This window comes from Dromaius novaehollandiae, chromosome 15 (genome assembly GCF_036370855.1).
Source record: "Dromaius novaehollandiae isolate bDroNov1 chromosome 15, bDroNov1.hap1, whole genome shotgun sequence".
Lineage (NCBI taxonomy): Eukaryota > Metazoa > Chordata > Aves > Casuariiformes > Dromaiidae > Dromaius > Dromaius novaehollandiae.
In genome coordinates this window covers 10,243,104-10,269,460 of record NC_088112.1, presented here as the reverse complement: position 1 = coordinate 10,269,460, position 26,357 = coordinate 10,243,104, and the positions used below count along the sequence as shown (strand labels likewise).

Here is a 26,357-nt window from a genome sequence, read left to right as displayed (position 1 = left end):
AATATAGGTGTCAAAGCAAGGAGAAAGCCTTGCGTGAGGGAACTTCCACTGAGTACTTTCCCAAAAGAATGATGAAACTGCTCGCACGGAGAGCACATGGCTGTTTCTTCTCAACATCATGCAAGAGTATGAGGATGTGCCTGGAGCTGCTCATTTTGGGAACTGTGTGCCCTTGCTCCTCCCTTTGCTCTGACACCATCCTGAGTAAATGCACCACAACAGGTCCATGGAAAACTTGCCTGTCACACAGATGAAACAATTGACCAATGTCAGTAAATTCCTGAACTCAGGCAAGAATGAGATCTCTTTTAAAGCTGTCTGAGAAGACACGGATAGAGGAAAGGAAAGGAAATGGTTTATATTAAAAAATGTTCATAGATTTGTTCTTCTTTTTTTGTGTCAAAAATGTAATCCAGTGACTTGTTTTGGTGATCTTATGCATGGGTCTCCTTAGGCAGCACTGCCAGTGGCATATAGATATTCAGTTCTGGTCATAATTGACTCCTATTCTCTTGCTCTTGAAATGTTTTGACACTGCAGGGCTCATTTGATCCTGTGTTCTATAGGCAGATCATCTACAGCCTAACCTGGCAAATAGGAGTGGCTGTGCCTGTCTCCCACAGATCCCAAAAGAGGAGAGACTCCGCTGGATTCTGCTCTTGTGAGGCAGAAAGCATGATGTTAATGAGACTAGGACACTCTAGGTTACAGGGAGCAGGGGTGCTGTCCTGTTAAGTAACTGCTGTAAATAACCCCTGCAGCTACCACGCAATGAATGTTGACTCTCCTTCTGTATTGCTTCCTACCTCTGCTCTGCCCTGAAGCTTACCTGTGTCCTTTTTTTGGCAGTCCTCACTCTATCTGGCTGGAGAATGAATGAAGAAGGTGGAGATCAAAATCCGTCTCCAGCTTCACAGTGCACAGCTGCAAAGCATAAAGATTCATTCCCCCCCCCCCCAATTTCATTTGAATTATAAGCTATTTGATCCCCAAGTGTGTCACTCCATTTTTTATGTTACATTTTAATTGGCTCTTTCTGTTGCCTCTTTCTGTAGGCAAAATCCCCTAGTACACTCCTCACAGTACTCCAGACACAAATTCAGTCTCTCTGTGTGAAGCTAACTGACGTTACCACTGAGTATTGATGTAATGAGCACAGCATGCAGTTTCTCCCTACCTCCACCAAACCTTTCCCCGACATTAGAAAGTCAATCAAATGTGGGTTCCAGCCACAAATGACAGTACTTCCTTTCCGCGGTAATAGGAAACACCATCTGAAAACAGTACACCTAATATTAACTCTTTATATCTCTGATTTTTGTTGACTGAGCAAGGCGTATGCTCATGTATGTGACATTCCACTGTGTAAATTCCTCTGATATTGTGAGGCAAAGCTGGACAATTTTCCAGTTAGCTATGGAATTTCTAAGGTAAGTGCAAAACACCAGGAGAAAGCCCAGCATTGCTGAATCTCTTTCATAAACACATATGCCCAACTACCTCAGAAGTTAAATATTAATATTACTATGCAAAGCTTGTATGCCTAATAGCAGTAGTAGTAATATAGGTCATAGGTCTTCTGTGTCAACTCTCTCCAGCTATAATTAACATCTGAGAGTGAGAATCAGTTCAGAGAGCTTTAGTTTGACTATCATAGCAATAAATCCCTTTGTCAGAGGAATTGTTGCTTGCCCAAAGCAAACATGTTCAGATCAATCACATGTACAGATGCCAGGAGAAAACCACTTTTATCAGAGAATGCAGTCCAGCATAGGAAGCGTAATGGTGTAGAGAGATCAAATGGAATAGAAATTTAGGAGTAAAACCATATATTCCAAATAGTATCCTTCACATGCTAACTGCTGTCTTCTACTTATTTTTGTTTTTAACCAGCTGAATTTAATGGCCATGGGACTTCACCATGAGCAGTCCCACTGCAGTTAATGAGCTAATTCTCACTAAGGAGCAGTACATCTCTGATACATCATTATGTAAGCAGAAGTGCAGTTTTAAGCAGGTAAGACTAATCCCATTCAAGTACTCAAAGTTCAGCAAGTACGTTATGCATCAGAACAGTGTTTCATCCTCAAAAAATAAGTCATTTGTAATACAGATACTCAGTCTACTGTGATCTTATTAACAGTGTAAAAGCAGTATTACCAAAAATTTTCTAAAAAATTCTGTAATTCTGTAAAAATTCTGTAAAAAATTTCTGTAGTTTTTAAAGTGTAGGGGAGAGAAGGCAAAAAAGATTAGAGCAATTTAAAAATGACAGTTATAAATATATTGATTTTTCAATATACCAGCCTTTTCGCACAGCTAAATTAACATCCAGTAAATAATACATGAACAAAGTGACAACAGCAGCTATATCCCTTTGCTTTATCATTTTGTGTTCCACATCTCTATCTTGTCTCTTTTATGGTGACACCTGCTATTTGATCCACCTGGAAGGACACTCCCACCCAGGATCTGCAAGGAACTTCATGCTGGCAGAGAGGTCCAGGCTTGTTGCAGGTTGTAGTCAGCACCTTGAGCCTGGGTATTGCTTCATGAGCCAGCTGGCAGAAATGCCACAGGCACAGGATGTGGTATGAGACAGCTGTATTCCTGGGGTCACCACACAGCTCTCCACAGAAGTCGTCTCTGCAGCAAAGTGTGCTGTTTTAAGAAAACAGGAACTCTCCAATCTGCTGTAGAGCTATAAATAACTGGAGGCACATTTTACTCACAAGTGCTACATGGCAGGTGACCGGGCACAGCCATGGGTTTGAGAACAGTCATGAGAGCTAAAATCTCTAGTAGTCATAAGTTTCCACTGTGGCAATACTATAATTTCCATTTCATTATGGGGAATGAATTTGCACTGCCTTTTTTCACAGTTAGTCATTCGTGAGAAGGAAGAAATGGGGAGAAAAGAACCCCAGAAATACTGTGCTATCTTACATACAATGCCTCTTGTGAATGGAACGAGCAGGTGAGATAAAACTGCATCACTTGCTCTGTAGCTTTATTTACATATAACAATTTGAATGAAAAGGAGATGCAGGGAGAGCAATACAGATTCCACTACAAAATGTTGATATTTGTCATAGCAGTGAAGTTTAGGTTACATTATCTCAGGTATTGCACAGTTGATGCACCTTGTCTCTGGATTCATAGGTCAGCTGGAATCATTTTTGTTGGGAAAGGTCCTATTTGACACGTCCTATAGCGCTCAGGTTTTGCTAAGATTTGAATCAGCACTGCTGGCAAGCAAGGCAGAAATGGGGTAGAAAGAGCACAGGTACCTTTGCAATAGCACCACGTATAATTGCATATAACGTAGACAAGGCATCAGTATGTGTGCCTGTATATAGGTTATGTCTCAGTCATCACTATTCATTGTTCAGACGCTTAGCTATGATGGTATGTCCTAGAGACTCTTCGCATCTGTGTCCCATTTTATAGACGCAAAGGCCTTACCAATGTTAAAATCCAGCCAGATGCAAATCAGTTTCTTGTTCTGTCACAAACAACTTCAGCACACCTGCTTTTGGGAAGGAAAATTTAAAACCACTCCTTTTAAAAGAACTGATTTATTTAATTGGAAAAGCTAAAGAAATTGGCCAAAGAATTGGCTAAAGAAATTTGGCCAATTTAATTGGCTAAAGCTAAGAAAAAAGTCCCTTTGCTTAAGCTTAGGAAATTGTGATAAAAGGTTTTCTCTACAGCAGGAGCCACCATGTTCATCAATCAGTATGAAACTAGAAGGTCTTCTGGCAGCTCCCCTTCCCCATCACCACCTTCTGTCTGGAGACTCAGACCTGCCCCAGGGCCATGTGGGAGGATTCCTGCATCTGAGCTATAACAGGAATCCCGGGATGGCGCAAGGCACTGCCCATAATGCCTGGCAGCCTCTGACCTTCACTGCTAACTTCAGAACAGAGACCACTCCTACCCTGGGCTGGCACAGAAGTTTAAGTTCCTGTCAATCAGTGTCATGACGAAAGCCAGTCTGGCTGTGGCTCTCATCTCTCCTTGATGTAGCTATTTGGTTTTTATGAATCAAAGATGTTTCCTCTGATATCACCTCAACTGGCAGGAACTGCCATTTCACAGAAAAGGAAGCAAAAGACCCAGTGCTTGCATGAGCTGAATGGGCACAGTGATACTGCAGAGCCATGCCAGCAGGATTTAAACAGGCTGAGAATCAGACCCAAAATCCCAGGATTTCACTGGTATTGCTCATCAGTTGGAGCACATAGACATTGCAGAGAAATGGGTAATATCCCATTCAGCAGCTCAGACTTCCCACTGATGCTCAGACTGCTGTGCTCTGCAAGCTTCTAGTGACCATCGACAGCAACAGGGTGTGGGTACTGGTATCTGTGCTATCTGTTCTTTATAACTGTTTCTGCTATGTAAAAAGAAAAAAGACACTACAATATGTTCAAATCATTTCAGGATTTTGGGATTTAAACAGCCATGCAAACCCAGAAACATCTTGAGACTTCTTTGGAATCAGTTTAAAGTTTTGTTGTAATTATCAGGAAAATATCAACCTTTCAGCAAGTTATAGACTTAAGTGGCAAAGACAGAGCATTTGTGTGCTGTTTAATTGAAATCTGGTTATTCTGCTACTGCTTCTAAAATACCAATTGATTACCTTAATCACCTGACTTTTGTATGTGCTACATGCATCTTTTTGTTGGTGTGTGAGTATTTTTAAGAAATGAAATGTAATGAAATTAGTTTATGTTTCAGTTTCAGTATATTTAATCAAGGAAAAATAAGAAAGAGAGAAAGAAAGAGAGGAAAAAAAGTGAGAGAAAGAGAGAGAAGAAAAGCAAGAGAGAAGGAAAGAGGGAGGAAGGAAGGAAAAGAAAGAAAGAAGAGAAAGGAAGGAAAGGAAGGAAAAGAAAGAAGAGAAAGGAAGGAAAGGAAAGGAAGGGAGAAAGGGAAAGAAAGAAAGGAAGAAGAGAAGAAAGAAGAAAACAGTGAGAAAAAGAAAGAAAAGAGAAAAAGAAAGAAAAAGAAAAAGAAAGGTTAGAAATGAGGAAGCATTTGAAGTAAAATTTCAAAATCTAGTTTTGGGGAATCTTAGTGTTAGGGAATTTCTAAAAAAAAATTAATAAAAAACACCTTAAGTCCAATTTGCCTGTGGTTCTGGCCTCCCTCTAAACACTAATAGCTTAAAGCATCTGTTTGAAGTTTTAACACCCACTTTTTCTTTCTTTTTCTTAGTTTCATCTTGCTTTCCATGATGATTAGTCTTGATTACAATTTCTTCCCAGATTTTTGGATCCCTTTTCTCTGTCCTGATGGCTTTATGAGGTAATCAAACTTTTTGGTGAAAAAGAAAATTCCATTTTCCATCACAATTTCACTAAAAAGAAACCACACATGTAACGTTTTGAGTTTTAGCAACATTTTCTCTGTCTGAGATTGAAACCTTCTGTTTGCTAAAATATTGTTAAAAATATGAGGTTTGGAGAGCTCCACTCTTTGGACAAAAGCCCGGTGCAGCTGCAAGGGCGTGGGGCGCGAGGGAGCCTGCCCGCCCCGGGCACCCGGGCTTGCTCCTGTGAGAGGCCCCCGGCAGCGCTGTGGTCCAGCGCTGTCCCCAGCTGCCGTGCAGCACCCCAGCGGCAGAACCGCTCCCCTCGGCAGCGTGGCCCCATGCCGACGCTTGACCCGGTCTCCAGCCACTGTGCTGAGGGCTGTCGTTTGCTCCCGGCCCTCACGGCCACATCCTCGATGACGGTGAGTGACCTGCCGCAACGCTCCTCTGAGCCCCCGCACCCAGGGAGGGGATGCAGCGGCTCCGCTCGTCCTGCTGGGAGCTCTCCGTCGGCAAAGTCCGCTAGTGCTTCTTGTCCCTCTGCGCAGAACATCGGAGACTGCTCTGCACAGCTGCAATCGCGTAATACAGCTGAAGGCAGGCTGCAGAGGCTTGTCTTCCCTTACATATTGCTAGAGAGCTAGTAAGAGCTTCGGGATTCCTTGGCAGGAGACATTAAGAGAAACCAGCTGTGTGCTCTCGGAGCAGCCACGGCCTCTGTCTCACCAGACCTATTGGTTTAGTCAGAGCAAGCACTGATATATATATATATATTTTTTAATCTTTTTGCACATCACATGCTAACAATGACTTTGGCCGACACAGATATTTTTTTAACGAATACTCAGGAAATGAACCCTCAGGCTTTCTTTTTTTTTGTAGTTTCTCACACTTACTGACCATTTTCATGGTCCATGCCCTTCAGTGGAAATACAGTCTGCATGAAAACAAGCACATAATGCCAGACTGAAGTGCCAGCTCTTCAGATGCATTTTTTCTTTATTGGACTATCCTGTTTTGGAGAAAGTTGGCAGTTCTCACAGAAACTGCTTTCTCTGCCTCAGAAAGTAAAGGAAACATTTTCCTTTACACAAACTTGTATCAAGCCCAGCAAAGCCAAAGCTTGTTGAAAAACCACAAAGATATCAGCGCCAAATTTCTGGAGGTGATCCCTTAGGAAGCAGGGACAAGGAAGGCTCCCAAGATCCTACTGCTACAAAAACGATGGGAGAAGTGGGTAATTATAGCTGGGAGCAAATGAGGGGAGCAGATGGGAGACTGGAGCAACACTGATCCCACAGAACAAGCGAAGTCAGTGGCGTGACTGCCCAGCAATGCGCAGCGCCCGCTGGAAGGGAAGGAGTAGGGCAGTCACGGGCACAGCAGGTCCTGGCTTGCTTCCACCTTCTGTGTGAGCACATGGCATCAGGGCAGCTCGCGGAGGGGAGGAAAAATGCTGGACTGTACGGACTGGGGTAGCAACACCAGATAGACGCGGGTGTCCCATGTCATCCTCATACCAGGGTGCATGACAGCCGTGCTGCTCCTGTGGTATTTTTCATGTGCTCCAGCTAATATGTGGGAGCCACAGCCTCCTCCCTTGCAGCCCCTTAGCTGCCCAGGGAGACTACGGTGCGCATGCACTGCAAATTCCTCCAGAAGCATGGTACAGGTCTGTGCTGCTCACGTCCACCTTCGCACTTGTCACAAGATGAAACAGCTCCACACATCAACACTGGCATCCAAGACTACCTGTATATTATTTGAAGCCGTTGTGATGTACTGAATGTTATTTCAGGGCAGAGTTTTTTTTCCACATGCATGCACATCTTTTTTCCAGCTCTAATTTTATCATATGGCTGTTTTGAGATACCAAGAGAATTTTGTTATGTTAAAAACTTTGTTGTTTCCTTCTGAGAGCAGCTAGAGGTGGAGTACACAGTCACTGATTTGCATACCCTCTTCGGCTTTCGTCTAGCAAAGCTTCCAGTTGCTGCCTGGTTATCTAGGGATGTCATAGCCAGCTCCAGTCAAAACAACTCTGTGGTTTCATTTACATATTAGGGGAAATAAAACAATATGATGAGTCAGAAGTGGAGCTCTCTTTATTATGTAATAAAATAACAAACCTTTCAAAGAAGACACAAGTTTGTGTTGGCTGTAGTACTTCCCCCAGAACTGTCTGTTAGACTTAACTAGACCACAAAACCCAAAAGCCTGAAACTGGCTCCTTATTGTCACAGGAAAGCAAGCTGTCGTAACAGTCATATGAGTATTAAGAGCAGGGCAGTTGTTACACTTATCAGCAATGTGGTGGGTCCGCACAAACTCACACGCAAATTTCCCCCTCCCCCCCAATATCTCTGATACAGTGCATGTAATGAAACCTCCAGAACTGAAGGGAGATCTCAAGGGAACTTGGAAATTTTCAGCCTGAATTGTTTTTCTCTCCTCTGACATACCTGACATGTCTCTCTCGCACAGAGAGGAAATCTGTATTAGAAATTTGTCATTCTTTTTTGCTAGAGTGAATGGTGTTTCTACTTCCAGATCATCTCCAGAAGCAGACTTGGCAGGTCTGTAGATGGCTGTACCCCACGGGTATGAGAGCATCGTAGCAGGAGACACTGCCATCACACTGGGCCTGTTCATGGAGTGGAGGATTCCTCCATGTAGCTACCAGCCAGAGGATGGAGATTGAAAGAAAAGTTTCAAGACCTTTAGATTCAGAGAATAGAGAGAATAAGATATCTTTGCTGGGGGAGAGGAGGGTAATTTGATCCAAGGAAATATAAAGACCTGAAAACCCATTAATCCCATGATTAATGTCTTCAGAACTATGAGTCCTCTTGCAGGGCAAGTGTCCCTGGCCATAGAGTTTTCTTCACTAGTTGGTGGAGATGGGTTTTACTTGCCTCTATGGGAAACACAGCTGTGCAAACTCCTTTTGTTTGTACATCAGGGAAAGAAAGGATCTGTAAGCTCTGATGCAAACTCTGCACTACCATTTTGTCATTTTCTCCTGCCAGTAGGAGTGTGTGGTGTCTGATTTGGATCTCTGTAGTTTGTCCAAAGGCCAAACTCAAAATTCACTAGAAACACAATACACTGCAAAAGAAAAAAAAAAAGCTTATATATTGTTTAAAAACAACACAAACACTCAAGCACCTCCTGAAAATGAAAACAGCTTTAAAGATGTGTCGTTCTTAAAGCACAAAACACATGTTAATTCTCCATACCTGTACCAAGAAGTATCTTGTCCCGCTGACCAGCTGGCCTGGAAACTGATAATCAGTTGCTTTTTAAAGTTTTAATCACCATATTCTATGTGGAAAAATCTCCTATGCTGTGAAAAACACACTGGCATTTGTTCAAAAAAAAGAGAAAGAAGCTGATTTTCTTCATTTTCTAACAAGAACCTTTCAAGTCTCAATTTCTAACGCAGCTATCTTGTTTGACATAAACTCCTAGCGTGTTATATTGAACATAAACCAATCAGTTCTTCTGTCAATTTTTTATGTCAATACTGGGTCCTGTGACTACGGATGGTGACTTCACACAGACTCCTTTGGAGTCATGACTTGGCTGATGGTTTTTAGGTACTTAAGAATTGTAGCTATATCTCTCCTCCATTTATACAACAAAATATTTGATGCAGAATGAAAAAACATATTCGTTTCACTGGGTCAGGATTTCACCTCTGGTATGTACAGATGTGACTTGTGAAATGGCAGAAAGAATTAAAGAATTTCAGATTGCTTAATGGAGACTAAAAAGAAACAAAGAAGATTTTAATTTCATACCCCTGGTACTGCCAAAGAAAAAGAATTAAAAAAAAAGGACACATCTCAAAAATACTAATCAGTAATTAGCTTTTGGGAAAATAAAACAATAAGATATTTATGAAGATTATTTTTCAGTAGAATTTCTGATTTGACAGAAGAGCACAGATACTCTGCTACAAGTTTCTTATGTGGCATTCACATATTCCAGGATTATTTACGTCAGTTGCAGAGGTGTTTGATTTTCATTCCCTTCTGTATCCACACCACCACCATCTTAAGTCATTCATTTGGGCTTTGCTCACATCTTTATAACTGACTTGAAATTTCAATAATTTTTATATGGCTATTCTGCAAGTACTTTCCAGTACTTACAAAACAAAATCAAACTGGAAATACAGGCAGAAGTCCCACCCTATCATGTCACCTTGTCACCCATATAGGTCATCAGGAACCTTTAGAGACCAACAAGGGTGTGAAGAAAGATTCAGTGAGAGCTTGGGAGGGCTGGCATGGGAGCGAGTAGAGCGGGGTGCCATGCGCACTTTGAGTGGTGGCTTTTGCACCCACCTGCTGGACATGGAGTCTGGCTGACCCCAGAGCCGTGTGTCCCTCGCATGTTTCTGCAGAGAACATGCTCTAGCAACCATGGACCCCAGTGGGGTCACCAGTGCCTGCTCCCATGCTTGGTCTTTGCCCTGCTCCCTTCACCTCACCCCAGTCGTCTTCCCTGCTCCTCGTTCCTTTGCCGCCTCCGAGCTGCCTTCCTTACCTGATATTCCTATTCCTCCTTGTCTCTCATCACAGACAAGCTGAGTCTCATTCTCCAGACTTATTGCTGGACTTCTGAATTTCCTCACCACAGTGGGTCTCTTATCCTTTTTCATTCTCCTCCTGCCCACTTCCCTCAAGTACATTTCACCAGAACCTCTTTTGCTATGAAGATTATAATAAAGTTGCATGAGATGTTTGACTTGAATCATGTATTTTGACTAGAGCTTATAGAACTCAGTTTTGCATTTTACACCCAATTCTGACCTTTCCCCACATTCAAATCTAGGCTTTGAGTGATGCTCTTTTTTTTATCAAGGAGTCATCTACAGTGTTTAAACCTGATCGATGATTTTCAAAAAGCCCAAACCCAGCAGAAGCTGAAGTTTATTAAAAATGTCTTTGTGAACATTTTCACTAAATCTAGATTTCCTTAAAATTGAGACTGCTGCTGGCATAAGAATTTGAAACTTGAAATGCATTCATGACAAATTCAAGTAGAGCAACTAACATGTATTTTCCAATGTGGCTACACGTCTCACTTCTGGTGTGCCAACAAACCCATATGACCAATGCAAATATACAGTGACATAAGCTATAATGACATAATGATACAAGCAAAACTAAATCTTGCCAATGGGTTTACAATAAGATCTGATTATGGGAAATGAAGAATCATGCAAGCTGAAAACTTGGCCAGCCTCAGAACTAGAGAACAAATGCAGATTGAGTCTGGTATAACAGAAAACAGGAACCTGTCCTCAATAAAAGAACTTGCTTTGAAAAAAACCTGCAAAAGGCATATAGAAGTCTGAAAAGTTATGCCAGTCTTTGCATCATGCTGTCTTTGCTTCTACGACTCAGTGACATAATGACACCTGCTACACAAATTAAATGTGAGGAAGAGAATCACCAGTGAATGTTATTTTCCTGGGAACTAAACAATCATCACATTGTAAAAACACAATTAAATTTTATCTCTCTGTTGCAAGTGTAGTTTTTGGGCAAGCAGGTGAAGGTAAGGAGAGGTGGGGAGAGGAGAAGAGAGGGAAAAGGACAAGGTTGATCTTATGCGAGAACCATATGGGACATATTTTTAGTAGATAAAAGATAATATATAGTGATCTTGAGATGCATGAGGTAATGACAAAGCAAATGACAGTGTGAAAGTTTTTGAACTGGAATATAGTACTGTAATCTACTTTAATAATGCAGTCTTAAATTCAAGCATGCACAAAGCACCGGACTGTCAAAGCTCAGGCCACCAAAAACAGTGCCATTAGTTCACTGCAAAAAATGTTACTGATGCAACTTCTCCTTTCTACTTAATATTTGCAAACAGCATCATTATTTTAATGCTATTATTTTAGGAATGTGTACCTTCCCTCCAATAATCTCACTGGATTATTACTGAAAGATTAAGTAACTTGACTAAAGTAACACAAACACAGATGATTTGTTTCTGCCTTATGCCATAATTTCAAGATCAGTCATCTTCTTTGTTTAGATGAATGACTTAAAAATGGAAAGAAAAAAAAAAAACAAAGAATTTCTGATGTTGGGGTTAACAATATTGAGTTTTTTAACTATGAATCAGGAATTTGAATCCAACCAAAATCTGCAGTGACTGAAAGTCATTGATATTTAATGGCTAGCATCATAGAAGATTTGAGTGGTTTCACTCCAGTTTCTCCTAAACAAAACCCCCTGTTAGAAAGAGACTCATATCCAGGGTGCTCTCATTTGCAGGCAGTTTCAGCAGCAAGACTAATGCTCACGATTCATCTCAGACTTAACAAACTGTGAAGAGATTCCTAAAAAATGTACAGTCAATTTTTTTCTTCAATCAACTTCCCTTTTGTTATTTCTCTCTATACTCAGTTCATGTTTTTGACTGAATCAGACTCCTCTGGCCAGCTGTTCCTAGTCCCAGTGGTGAGCTGCCAAGGCAGTGCTGTGGTACCTCCAGGGGCTCCTACACGGTCCAGGCACTTGCCCAGAGTTAGGAGGCTTCCAGAATCCATAGTCAAAATGTGAGAAAGACTTTGCTCTTCTCCAGGTGAACTTACAGGAGACAACTCCTAACAAGTCCTTGCTGTTGGAGATCTCGCTCGGCCTCATTCATCAACCCTGCCCTCTCCCAGCTGCATACCCTGTCCCTTCTCCTGAGCTGCTCTGGTGGTTGTTGGCTACCTGCACATTTTGCAGCAGTAAGCTGTTAGGTGAGCTGAAGCAATCTCATACAAATTCACCCTAAGGTTGCAGAAGGAGACAGCATGGCTCTCCAGCACAGCCTGGCTTGCAAATGTCTTGCAGCCATTCTGATTCCCCTGAGCCCCTCTGCCACAGAGGACACCACCTCCCCACGGTGGAGGAGACCCTCCACTCTGCATCCTGGGGCCCCGACGGTCCTTTGCAGCCCATTGCTATGTCTCAGCAAACAGAATTTGCAGGGACGAAGTCAATGCCTGAATAACTACAAAGATGAGCTCCTCTCCTCACAGCCGCGAGGAAAGAACAGTGCTCGGGGACTCACACTGACTAGAAATGCCACAGCTTGTTCAACACGTTCCAAGTCTGTGACCCTTCACTTCCAGCACTGACTGTCTGTGTGTCTTCATAAGCATTCAAACTTTTGCTTTGATAAGAAGAAAATCATAGAGTAATTAAAGAATAGAGTATTTCAAGTAAGCAAGCAATCCAATTTTTACATGCTGGACTTCATATCTCACAGGAGAGTGAGATGACCTCACATGACCTCAAAAGTCCTCCTACAAGACTGCTAGGGATATGAAATGGGGAAACTCACTGGGGCAATTTCCTTTCTTCCTCTTTCATTTTCCACGTGTGCGTGTGTGAATATAATATCCTTAACTGGAAAATTCAAGTTTAAAAAAAAAGGTAGCTGGCGCTTTGAAAAGAAAGATCATGAGTTTCAGCAATGGTCAAAGAGTTCATATGCCCATGTTTTTTGCCCTGAGGAACGATGAAAACCACAAAGAAATTTACCACATCTGAATTTCTTCACCTCTCTCTATATTACCAGTGAAAAAAAGAAATTGGAAGAGACACCTGGATCACCAGGATCAACACTGATCTTCCACTATCACAGTCATGCAAGAGACACTTATTCAGAGCTTCCCCTGAACAGCCCCTTCCCAAGCTGTGAAACACTCCTCTGAATACCTTTAAAATGGAAGGTTACAAGACCACAGTATCTCACAGTAAGAGAGCAGGAAAGACCAAGGACATTAGTATTTTAAGGGTCCTATATTTCCAGGGAATTTCTGAGATGCAAAGAAAGACTACACCTCCTGCTGCCAAAGAAAGGCAAAAGAAACTCCCAGAGTCCTTCACAAATCTAACTGAAAAGTTCTCCCTGAACCTCAAGCCATTTATTGGCTTAAAGCCAATTATGTGAGAAAGGTATATTCTTAACAGTCTCTCTAAGCAGTGACTCTGGGCTGCTGTGCCTTACTGGCAACAAGTCAAAGGCTTACACAAAAGCAGCATTTTGCCCCTTCCACCAAAGAATGTCCTCATTACCTAGGATGGTCCATGGACAAAACAAATACAACTTTCTTCCCAAAATAGGGGCCCTGGGGGATGGTTGAAAGCAGGACAGGCATTTTGAGATGGAAAGGAAAATGATTGGAGCATTGTGCCTGCTGGCTGTTCTGGGCAGCTGGCCCCGTGGAGGCTAGGAGCAGCCTACTGAGATTTGGCTGGGGGATTGCTCCTGCATGCCTCTGGTCACATATGCCTCTGGAGCAGCCCAGATCCTGAATAAAGAAACATTAGCTTCACACCTCTCTCGAGTTATATCTCAGTGGTTTAGACATAAGACCACGTCTCACGAATACAAAGTTTTCCCAGAATCTTTGATTTTATTATTTTTCATCTGCGAGGGCTTCTTTGGAATGTGATAAAGTACTACGTGGCAGGAGGTTCTCCCTAAACTTCTACTACCAATTCACAGATGATTTATCCTTTTGGTTAATAAAAATTTTCCAGGAAGAAAAATCCACCCTTATTTGCTTTCACAACCACTGTGTTGCACTGTGTCAGAAACTGCTTGATTTTTAACACCTGAGCAACGATAGAAGCTAACACAAACAAACATACCACAAACATATTTCACATTCTACTGTCTTCTTACCATGGATCTCAACCTTCATCTCTCATCTTCGCAAACATATATCCACAAGCTTCCCTAGAGGTTTCCCTGCTGCTAAAAAAGAACTGTTTTGTGGATCCCCGTGTTGAAACACTGTCAGAACACCACTGACATAGTATTCTCAGATCAGATTCTCAGTTCTGCAATGTCTTCTCTGTAGTCTTCGAAAATTAGACAGTTTTGACAACAGCAGTGTGGTTTGACTACAAAAAACAAAACACACACAAACCCATATTTAGAATTGCAGAATGATATAATCCTCTTGAGATGAACAAAAATTCCATATTTTCTTTTAAGAATTATAAGAAAGGCACCCTTTTCATTGGAAAAGGATTTTTCATTTCTACAGGGTCTTGTATCAAATAGAGACAGTGAAATAAACTCCGAGCATCTTAGCCCACAGACATCAGATTTTGTGTCATAAACTCTCCCACCTTAGAGATGATTCTCCAATGCACAGAGCACATCCCAAACCACAGTCATTGGTGTCAACACTGCCTCTTTTGTGGGTCCCATAGGGTTCAGATGCTGGCACTATGCCCCCCTTCCCACTCTTAGCATCCTTTGGTGAGCCAGTACAATTATCCAAAACAGCTTGATTAAAATACCAGAGTTTAAGAGAATATTTTGTTAATGCCTAATTTACTTCACATTGTAGGCATGACTATCTTACCACAAAGTGGGTAAAGGAAGGCAAGCATTGCCAATGTGTGAATTTGTTCCCTTAATTCTTCTCTTGTTTCTTACCATGTTTAAATTCAGCCAAACTAAAAATCCATTTTGGATTTACAGCCTAAACTCAAACTGGCACGCTTCCCAATGGCTGAACCAAACAACAAAAGCAATAGCCTTACTACTGCATCTAAATGCCTTGTAAAGATCTCTTGACAGGTCAAGGGATATCATATCTCTAGACAATACCTTGCATTCCTGTTTTTTTTTTCCTAATAGGTCTGACAATTTAGTCCATGATTGTCTTAAGCAGGTATCTAAATATGATGTTCAAAATTATTATAGGCAACTGCAAATCTGCCCAATCACTACACCAAGTTAGAAGATATGAAATGTATTTTCTACCTTATTAAAATGCTGTTTAGGACTTAACTCTAGAAGCCTTTGTACTGTGGTTATATTTCATTAGGCAGTCAGATACAACAGCTGGCACAGGAGAATCTCTCCGTAGCTCATACAAGCACTGAATTTTGATCAAGGTGCCAGGCAGGCATGTACACATGAATCTGGCTTTCTGATCCTGTTCAGACACTGCTGCTGTTTCTGAAGCTATTAGTCATGTTTAGGCAAGAAAAATCATCCACTTTCTATAGGGTAAATGCCTCTGTGCCTGAAAGAAAAAAAAAATTACTCATAGAAGACCCATCTTTTCTGAAATTAAGACTCCGGCTCTCCTAGGTGAGAAATAACAACTTGTTCCATTGTTCCGTGGCAACATTTTAATGAGTTTTAGACTGGCTATCAATACAGAAGAGTCAGAATGCCCAAATTTTCCATTCCTGACACTTGTTCTAGTTTATCTTTCTTGCCATACTTAGTATTCGCCAACAACTTCTAGGTTGTACTTAGCAAAGCACAAGACCTAAAGAAATACCATCACATTTTGTGAGTCTAGCAAGCTGCAGATGACTGATCATGGAAATAAAGTCTAAGCAAGATGGTGTGAGAATGAGTCTCTGTCAACAGAAGAAGCCGTAAGGCTGACATGATCACAGCCTCCCTAGTAATGGATAGGGTAAACTATGGAAAAGAGACAAAACTGTCCAATAATTTGGGAATGAATTACAAGGTAAGCTGGTATGGCACCAGATATGAGCCTGCTCTTCCCAGGACTGATGCAGATCAATGTAGTCACACAGCATTTGGACCCCCATTACCATGGAGATAAGCCTCAGTTAAAATGTCCTGCCTCTCAACACCTCTTATAAGCTGTGACTCAGCTTCAAGCTGCAGTGGCCAGATGACTTTGGACTGGTTCTGGGTTCAAATCGAGCCCCTGTTTCTGGTGTATATTTGTATGTACAATGTCATTTTAAATAAATTTTAACTGTACCATACAATTTTTATCTAATGTTTTAACTCTTGTTTTTCACCAGAAGAAAAGCAGTATTTTTTTTTTTGCTTTTTACTTTCATGAACTTGAAGGCATTTAAAACATCTGTAAATTTAAAAATAACAATTCAAACAAAAAAAACTCTAAGAAAATGTAGTGATAAGAAATAGAGATAAAAAATGACTCTACTAGTTTCTATTATGTAGGTTTGGAGAATGCAAAACATAAAGTAGTTAATAACAAAAAATAAGATGTGACCAAAGCTTCCTTCACCCAAATCATTTAAGGCCCAATATCATAGCCAAAGATGCATTAGTTTATGCCATTTGATGCCTGCTTCACTGAAGAGTTTTGGTGCTTTTTAGCCATCTCAGTCACAGGAAATGCACATCTGTGCTGGCTTGACCATATGCCACTGACCAGGCTGTGCTCCGAACTGCAGAGTGATGTAAAAGACTCAGAATATAGTTTGGCATCTGGCTTGGGCTTCCCAGTCAGTTTGAGCAAGACCTTGACTTATTGGGTGACTCCCTATTAGGTTATGACAGTCCAAGAGAAAATCAAAACCAGCTCTTGAAAGAAGGTGATGTCGGATGGATGAAGTTGGAGCACATTTAGTGAAAATCATGTAGCATAGGAAAATACTATCGCCATTTGTTCATTCACAGGCAGACTGGTGTGGAACACAGCAATGTGGGGAGCAAGGAGCTGCAGCGGGAACCCTTTGGAGTTATACCAGATACGGCACGTGTTCATTGCTGAGAAAATCCAGTCAACAAATGGCACTAAGATGAAACAATAACTACGCACATCTGTACAAAGCCAACTGGTGATCTAGATCAGCTCAGAGGCTGAGTGGTATATGAGGGCCTTTCTCAATGACACTGCCAAAGGTAAAGATGGCATGCAAAAATAATTGCAGATAACTTACAAGCAAGCTTCATTTTGAGAATGAAGTAAATGTCTTATCGAAGTGTCTCATCAGTGACAACCTCTTGTTCAGGGCCTTTGTGGCTATATCTAATTTCATAAGGCATAAAAAGAAATCTCTCAAATTCAGCTTGCAGTTGTGTAAGACATTTCACTAGGCAAAAGAAACAAAGAAAACAAAACTCTAGATAATAGTGGCTATACATAATGCAAATGTCTTTAAAAAGAGGGGTGAATCTCCCGTTTGTATACCATGCTGACTATTAGGAAAGTTCAATCCTATATACCATGGATAATTGTATAGTGCAGTACAGGATATATTTTTCAGATATCACTTTTATAAATGTTTCCATTTTGGGATGTCACCAGTATTTATATTTGACATTCATATTCATTGCAATCAAACATAGATGGAACCAAAAGTTTAAGCTACTGTTGGCCATCTAGCTACTAAAATGCCCATGGAACAAGGTCAAGTTATTTCCTAAAACTGGAGACAATCTGGGCAACTGCAAAGACTTTTGATTCAGGCTGTGAGGCAGAAGTCTCAGAAAAACAGAAACAAAACAGTAGTTTGTTCACTTAAGTTAAAACTGCAGAACAAAGTAGACCATGTCTTTCCAGTTGGCTCCTGAATTCCAGTATGGCCTTTCAACATCAGCAGTCCCACTGCTGTGGTAAACAAAGTCACAGCAGGGAGACATCCAGAATCTGCTGAATTTCTGTTGGAAAACAAAACAAAGCCTAAGAACAAACATGAACTTTCCATTCTAAAGACTTTGTGTTGTGGACAAAGCAAAAATTAACATTTAAGGCTATTAAAACCTCAATTGGCTAAGCTGAAGCTAAGGGAAACAACCTAGAAACAAAAAGATTCTAATTGATAAAAGGAGACGAAGGGCAGAAAAAAAGAGATTGCATTACCATTGTGATGCAGAACACGAAATGTTGCAGTTTTACCTTACTTCCTGATTCTGTTCCTGTGAGCCCCAAAAGTAGTTCCTCCTTAATTTCTGCTTTTTCTTACATTAATCCATGATTTTTTACATTTTGAAGCATGGACACCACATCAGCAATGTTGTTAATCCTTCTGCATTCATACTAAAGAGGGAAAAGAACAGAGCTGATGTGATTGGTCTTTTCAGGTTTTCCTCACTCAGCATGATAGCCCTTCAACTGCCCAACACTTTGTCCATCCTTGAGACTAGCTGACTCATGGGGCCCTGGAGCAGAATGCTGTCCTTAGGTGGAAGAGCATGCCACTTGAAGAAATAATCCCCCACAGAACTTCCCCTCAAAGTGGTTTCATGGACAAGTCCCTTGACATGTCACAGACGAGGTTTCCAGTAACATGAAAATTGTGACCACTGTGTTCATTTAAACAAAGCTAAATCAAGCTCCCAATAAGACACAGACACGATGTGAAATACCAGCTGCCAAATTCCGCTTCCAGCTCCACCTCCCAGCTTGGGATAACTCCACTGAAGTCAAGGCATTTATATCAGTGCAGCCCAGTTCTTGGCCTCTAAAAAGGCAGCTGAACAAATGGGAGCGTGAACAGTCTCTTCTGCTTGATCTCTAGGGGTAGTGGAGGTCAATATGACCAAAAGTCATCGCTAAGAGCCAGTCATATGCTCCCTTGCAACAGCCCACTGTTGGCCTTCCTACATGGATGGGTAAGCAGGTAAAAAGGAGTCCTCACACCTGTGGCTCAGCCCACAGCCTGGTAGGTTTTCAGTAGTAATTGTGTAACTGGTCTCAGTCATGCTCTGAAATGTTAAACATCCACAGCGCAGAAGCCACAGTCACAGCTGGCGCAAAGCATGCTTTAACTGGCATTCTTTACGTATAGCACACCAAGCCACTCATTTTTACCACCCCCTACTTTTTAGCTCTTTAGCTGGTGGATAGGACAGTGATTGCTCTACACAGTGGCAGAGCATGTTCCCCTGTCTGGGATGCTTGAGATAGTGCCTTTCATAAATGAAGCACTCAAAATTAGAAAGAGGAACACTGCATCGGCTAATGTGCCCTAATCCGGCTGCAACTCACAGCCTACTAAACCAGAAAGCTACCTGCACTTCAAGTTTGGCAGGGAATAAATTGTGCATAAGAGCTTTGATTAAAAGTATCTGGGAGACAGCATTAGCTTTGCTCTGTATTTGACTGATCAAGGTGATCAAAAGGGCACAGAGCACTATTCAGGTGTTTCTGAAATTTCACATCCAGGCGACTTTGCAGCACTCCATAGAGTGTTGGGGCCCAGCAGTGTGACCATCTTAACAACACCGTAACACCTCAGGGAACAGACTAGAGCATTCAGGTGATTCTCCTTAGGATGCCAAAGGGTGTGTTTCCCTCCCCCCCCCCTTCTCTTTGGAGAAATTCTACATTTTTTAACTGCAGAAATTTTGCCTTTGAAATCAATGGGAGTTTGCTGTAACTGAAGATTTCAGAATTTGGGACCTTTTAGGAACGTTTTCAAGAAAACAGAAGTTTTATCTGTTCAGAAACTTCCTGACCCTAGCAATTATTTCTAGGCTCCAGCAACAATCTTTTGTTTATGACTTTTTGATTGGATACAGTGATGAACATTTACTTCTACGCACATACACACCATAGATTGGAGATTAGGAAGCAAAAGGATGTAGGTTGCCAAGAAACAACCATAAATTTCTGTAAGTAGGTTGGAAAAAATAGAAGGAAGTACTGATAATAGTTTCACACCACAGAAACGTGGTCATTCAGTAGTAACACCCAGTGAGAACAAAGAAATTGTCTAGAACAATACAGGAACTACTACCACTACTCCAGCCAGAACCAAATTCAAGCAGACATTACAGAGGTTTATACAACATTTGCAAGAGACAAAGCAACAATATACCAAAAGGAAGGTAATTTTCCTCAGGATATCTAAGCACAATTTTGGCTTCAAGTTGAGAAAATCATGAGAAAGTGCTTTCTTCAAGGATTTCTGTTACAAGAAACTACAAATTTTTAGATCAGTTCAAAGATACTTCAAGGCTTTTTTAATCCCCATACTTCTGAAGATTCATACTCCACAAACACTCACAGAGTATAAAGAGAACAAAGCAAAAAGTTCTGTCTAGAAAAAAAGTAGCTTTGATTATGAATCTCAAGACTTTCTCATATTCTCTTTCTACCAGAGAGCATCAGAACAACAACACACAGAGCTCTGTGCGTATCTGAGCACACCTGGCCTGATCATATAGCTAAAACAACCCCTTCTTTCCCCTCCCCCCAGCCCCTTAGTTCATGTTCCACAAAACTAGGAAACACAGTAATTTATACCCTCCAGCAAAAAAGGTGTGTTTAGGAAGGTGTTTCATCTAGGAAGCAGCTAGCACCTGTGAACACGTGTCCTACCACGCTCAAAAGCTTGAAAGGAGGCTAGGCAAACCACAGCCTTCTTGATACAAGACAAAGCAAGGCAAGGTAAAATAAAATGAGATAAAAATAGAACGTTTTTACTCAAAAACAACTCAGTATGTAAGAAATATTAGCCTTCAGTGAAGTTGCATCAAGGGGATGAAAATGGGCCTCATGATCGGAATCTAAACTCTGTGATCATTACAGCCTTATATTACTTATATTACTGTAGGGGATTAGCAGTAATTCCCTCCCTGTCTCCAAGGCTGAAATCAAAAGGGATAGCGAAGGAAGAGTTCAGGGCTCTTCTGTACTGGCACTGGCTGGCCTTATTGTGGGTGGAAAAGTTTGAACATTATGGCAATATTTTCAGCAGTTTCATATTCTCAGCAGCACTGAAAATTTTCTGCCTTTAACATGCAAAAAGACAAGACATTCCTGCATTCAAAGTGTGCTGTGATCATTCTTTGCAATGAGAAATTGAGACAATTTGTTTTTATACAAGGTATCAGCTTGAGCTAAACACCACAGAAAGCCTCGTCTTAAGATCCTAGGGAGGACATGACCTTATCTTGTGTTCCTAACTCAGGAGAATTAAGGAGAATTAACTAATCTCTCATGACATACCAGGAAGCTAAGACTTGAGATACAGAGACATGCGGGAAGCTCTATCATCTATTAGAATTCTGTCAGTTTGGTCAGGCACCTAAATAGGTATGGGGAAGCAGAGGAGGACAGAAAGACAAGGAGCCTTTGATGACCATGTAAATGGCATTTATCTGGGAAGGGTCAAATAAAGACAGAGTCCTCATTGTTCTGTTATTTTGGCTCTTCCACAGAAGAGCATGCAACTCAGAGAGATCAGTGTGAGCTATGGCATAAAGGCACTTTGGAAGATTTGAGTCACTGACATATTGTATGTCTCAGGAGCTTGAGCTAGGGATCTTGTCTTCAATGGCTTGATTTATAACCCTCATTTTAGTTTTGGAAGCTTCAGAGAGCTCATAGCATAGGATGTGCCATCCCATAGCTGGGCTGAGAAAGACACTGTTTAATCCCAGACCAAACATGGCACAGCCAGGCTCGTCCTAATTCCCGAGCAACATAACTTTAACCTGATAGTTCTTTTTATAGCCACATTTGATCTTGGGCCTCTCTCTGTAAGTGTGAGACGCATAAACTGAGGCTGGCATGATGCCTCCCTTGCTTTCCTCATGCTCAGAGCTTTTTAGCCCAATATTAGGAACAGCATTGTTCTGCCTACATGAACACTTGTCCTCCTGTTAGCATCATAACTTGCTGACAAAGGACATAGAAAGTACTAATGGAAACAGTACTCTTGAAAATGGAAGTAGAAGAACTGCTGTAGTACAACAGAGGTTACTGGAAATTCCCCTTGTGGTTCCAGACCGCTGCGCTCTTTGCAATAAACTGTTATCCAGGACAGGTTGCATTGGTTTCCTGTAGTACCTTCAGAAATGCCTTAGCAAAAACATCGTCTTTCTGTGGGGGGGAAAAGGGGGAAGAAGCAGCCTCCCATGGACTAGCCTCTGTCAAGCAGGGGATGAACAAGAAAAGTCCCTCCTTAATAATTACATGACTTGGAATATCACTATGGTTAGAGCAAGTTATACTAGCAGGGTTGCTGTGAGGTTCGACTCTGCTAAAATTGCCATATTGCTGTCTAGGATTGCTCAGAATGAAAAAAATTGAGTACACAGTGTAGCACTTGTGCTTTGAATCCAGAAGAATTAGACCTGCTGCACATATGCTGTGCTGTAGGGAATAGAATATATAACTGTATGGTTTATTGGCTGAATTCACATTTAGAAAGTATCACCTGGTCTAGCAGGCCACCAACTATTTCTGTGCCTGGAGTCAATGTCTGCCCTGAGAGATTCCCCTCAGGGTGACCGGAAAGGGGATGTAGTCCTTTCCTACCCACATTCTCTCCATATGACTCCTCTGATGGACAAGTTTTGGAATGTGCTTCTGGATGCTCTTCAAAGATCGTAGTGTGGAAGGCAGAACAGTCTGTCCTTGACAAATGGAAATTCTGGATAAACAGCCAGACTTTTCATATTTGATTAGAAAAATGTGTAGGTAGTTAAAGATAATGTGTTTGGTTAAAAGTCAAAGGGTGCATTATCACTACATGAATGCAGTTGTAGGTTGTAAGGGGCAGCAGAGTTCAGTTACTGCTTGAGGAATGTGTCTTGCCCTGGTTCTCTCTGAGCACGGGGCCATTTGGAGGTCTGCAGTGTGGTTCCCCAGTGCATCTCCTCCAGGAGTCATGCAGAAGCACAATCCAGAGTGGAAGAGAAGAGGTGAATGCAGGGGAATGCAGGTCTCCATAGTGAAGGGAGCCTGTGGCAGAGAATAAACAAGCCCTTTCCATGCTCAGAGCATGGGACGTGACCAGTCCGATGTTTGCAGATAACAAATGCACTGGGGCAAAAATCCAAAAGATTGTGCACAGTTCATTTACGCTGTGCTGATGTCCAGATGTGATTTCTTTCCTCTGCGATGCTACAGTACCCAGCCATTTGGGACTGTGAGACATGAAACATCCCCCAAAACAGCTGAGTTTTACTATACTGAAGTTCCATGGACAAATAAGGTGCTCTTTTAGGCAGCTGCTCTCATTTTGAGAGCAACAGAAAAAAAACCCAACTACTTGGCATTGTTCCTGTGTATACCACACCTGAGAAAGTGGTGGGCAAAAGCATTCTGTACATTTTGTTCCAATTAAAAACAAATGTTGATCTGAATACACTTAGGGAGTGTTTTGCCCTTCATAAATATTCAAATACTTGGCGTTCCAAGTTCCAATATATCCTGAATGAATTTCTAATAATATTATACATTTATTTTAAAAGTCTCCATCACAAAAGCCTGCTGAGTTTGCTTTGCTTTAACTATAACTATTAATGATTTGCAAAAGGAAAATAGTGCTATTAAACATATCACGTGAAATGTATCACTAGTGGATGGTTATATAAATTTGATGGAATTGTTTCTGTTAGTTACAATAAACAATGCAATCACACTGAAACAATGTAATTTCAAATTGAATGTTCTGTTCTTATATTCATAACTGGAATCATGCGGGTTATTTATGTAAGTCATTCTGCCAGAACAGAGCTAATATCACATAACTCATTAACCATGACAGTGCAAAGAGCAAATCATGAGTACCCATTGAAAATTCTTAATGTAACTGAAGACTGAGAAATATGAAATTTAATGTAATTGTTCTGAATGAAATACACCTTTGACTCTCACTATTTCTTTGTAAATAATGAAAGTATGGAAAGTTGTCTGATTATTCTGAGATTTATTTTCTCAGTTTAACTGGAATTAAGTTGATGAAAGCCTGTTGATTTGTTAACAATAGTAGACACACCATTTTTACTGCCGCATAAATTTAGAATGATATTAGAGAATGAACAATTAAAACATTTGGCTAATCCCTTGAGAGAAACTTATTGATCAATTTAGGTGATATAAATCCCTCCAAAACTCTTTAACAGAATTTGAAATTAGAAATAGAAGCTGAAATTTAAAATAATTTTATTTCCTGGGAACTTTGAATGATTGTTCCTCCATATCACCCTCAAGTAAAAATTGAAGTTTTTAATATACTTCTCCTTTCCTAAGTTTTTAATATTTAAACTCTTTTAAACTGCCTTTTTGCCTTTTCCACTCATCACCAAGACTGGAAAGATGTCAGGGAAGATAAAAAATAAACCTTCATCCATTTTTAGGGCCTATTTTTATCTTCCTATTGTGGCTCTGCATCTCTCAGTGCTGAAGACTGTTTTGTCTGCATTGGCAAGAAGACACTGTTTCTCACATCCATTTTGATCAAAGATGAACTGACTGGGATTGTTTTTGTAAGACTGTAGCCACTTCTATTGTTTTGAAAAAGCTAAGCACAGCATGAAACATGTATTGTAAGTCTAGTGGCAATGCACAGTCAGTTAAAAGACATTACATGTAAACCTGCAGTTAGTTAATTTGTTGTCTTTATTTTAGATGATGATGCTCAAGGACTCAGCCACTAGAGGGTAATATAAGATAAGGAAAAATGCCCTCAAATTTGAGCTATGGCCTTTTTCCAGGCTCAGATTTTAGTGACACTGTTTATCCAAACCAGATAAATGGACTCACATCTTCTGTTGTCATTGTACATTTCGGTTTTGCATGACCTCTAACACTAAATATAGAACAAGTTCTAAAGATATTTTTAAGTACTTTTCTCTCAAATTGATACTGACGCTTTCCTTAGCTGAACTACAGCAACGATGAAGAGTAACATCATTTGAACAAGGGTGACTTGTGACCTGGATTCAAGAAGGAAGATTACAGTGTCTTTTGCGAGCTCATAAGCATCCTAGCTTCAGCAAAGGGAACATGTATTTGCTAAGACTGCTCAGTCACAGTAAGGAGCTGTTGCTGCTTACACTAGGGTGGTATGTAGGAGCCACAGCCAAGGACCAAGACACATATGTAGATGGTGCTGTATACGTGGGAGAAGGAGTATGATGTGGCATTCATATCAGCTTCTCTGCTTAAAAAGCTACATTGTCTAAGGAAATGTTTTCTAAAGCCGAATGAATCCTCAGACAGGGAGTCCTGAAGACAACTGTTTAAATTCCATTTTAATAATTTCTATGTTGCTTCCAGGCAAGTGAGCCTAAAATCCCCCTGAAGCGGCTAGAAATTTTTCCAAAGTGAAATTTGGCCTAATAGATGGGAAAAGAGATTTTCTAATAGAATCACAGAAAGTAGAGTTAGAAAAGACCACCCTATTTGGTGTATTTATAAAAAAATACAACCAAAAGCCCTGGGAACTTTTCAGAGACTTTTCAAGCTGAATGGAGTGCCACTGAATGCTCCTCAGATACCAAAGACTAGCTCAGGGATAATGACCACACTACAGAGCTTATTGACGATATTATAATGTCAAGTGCCTTGTCCTCTCTATTTTCAAATAACCTAAGAAGTAAGGTTTCTGCAAGTTCCTTGGGGATAAATACCTCTGCACTGACTCATACAGGAAACTTCTGAATGACATGCACTGGCTGTTATGTTCTCAAGTCTTTATGCACAAACAAGCCAATACAAAAAACATCACTGAATATTCTAGGCACTATGCTATGCAAGCTGTTTGATTTTGCTAGGATTTAATTTCCCCAACTTCTCCTAGTTTTCATTTATTCAATGAAAATGAATTTACAAATATGGCTTATGTCAATAAGATCACTACTGAAAGCTAAGAGCTGATCAAGAATGTCTATGCATACCATGCCTGACAAACTTGTATCAAATTCAAATCCGAGACATTGTCAGAAAGAGAGGTCCATGTGTTGTAGCAATACTGTAAGACACTATGAAAATAAAAGCTACAATCACAATTACAGATAAGCTACCTCTGCTTATTTCTGAAAGTAATTCAGATAATGTATACTGTATGGCATTATAACTATGGGGATATATTTTGCTTGAGGTCAGTGAGTTTACTTCAAAACAAGTTTTAAGTTGTAACTTTTCTAAGTTACTCTGAATGGCCATAGTCACTCAGTGTGGTACAATCAAGAAGGATCACTAGAGCTTGAAAACAGCAGACTTCAAGCTATGTGGTCTATAAGCACTTCTGTGACTCCCAACATGAAAGTGTGATCTTTCTTTGCTGGCTTAGTTTGACTGCTTTGTGCAAGCAGGACTAAAGGTAGTAACTGAAGCAGTAACGTAGTAGCTGGTCCTTTACCTACAAAAGGCCTAGCCTGCTAGCATTCATTTCACATCTTTGAGATGTGATTTCACAGTAATTGACACTGCATGTAAATGCAGATGTCTGTGGGAACTTTGGCTGAGTGTAGAGGCAGGCGTGGGTCTGGATTTTCAACTTTTTGG

General features: G+C 40.8%; 1 long non-coding RNA gene across 1 annotated transcript in view; it reads right to left on the bottom strand.

Moving 5' to 3' along the window:
- Positions 1–7,406: 7,406 nt before the first annotated feature.
- Positions 7,407–26,357, bottom strand: part of LOC112994362 (uncharacterized) — a 39,847-nt gene continuing 20,896 nt past the window's right edge. The window contains exon 7 of the long non-coding RNA XR_003261933.2: positions 7,407–8,431. This is a non-coding gene — a long non-coding RNA (uncharacterized LOC112994362). The remainder of the gene's footprint in view (positions 8,432–26,357) is intronic.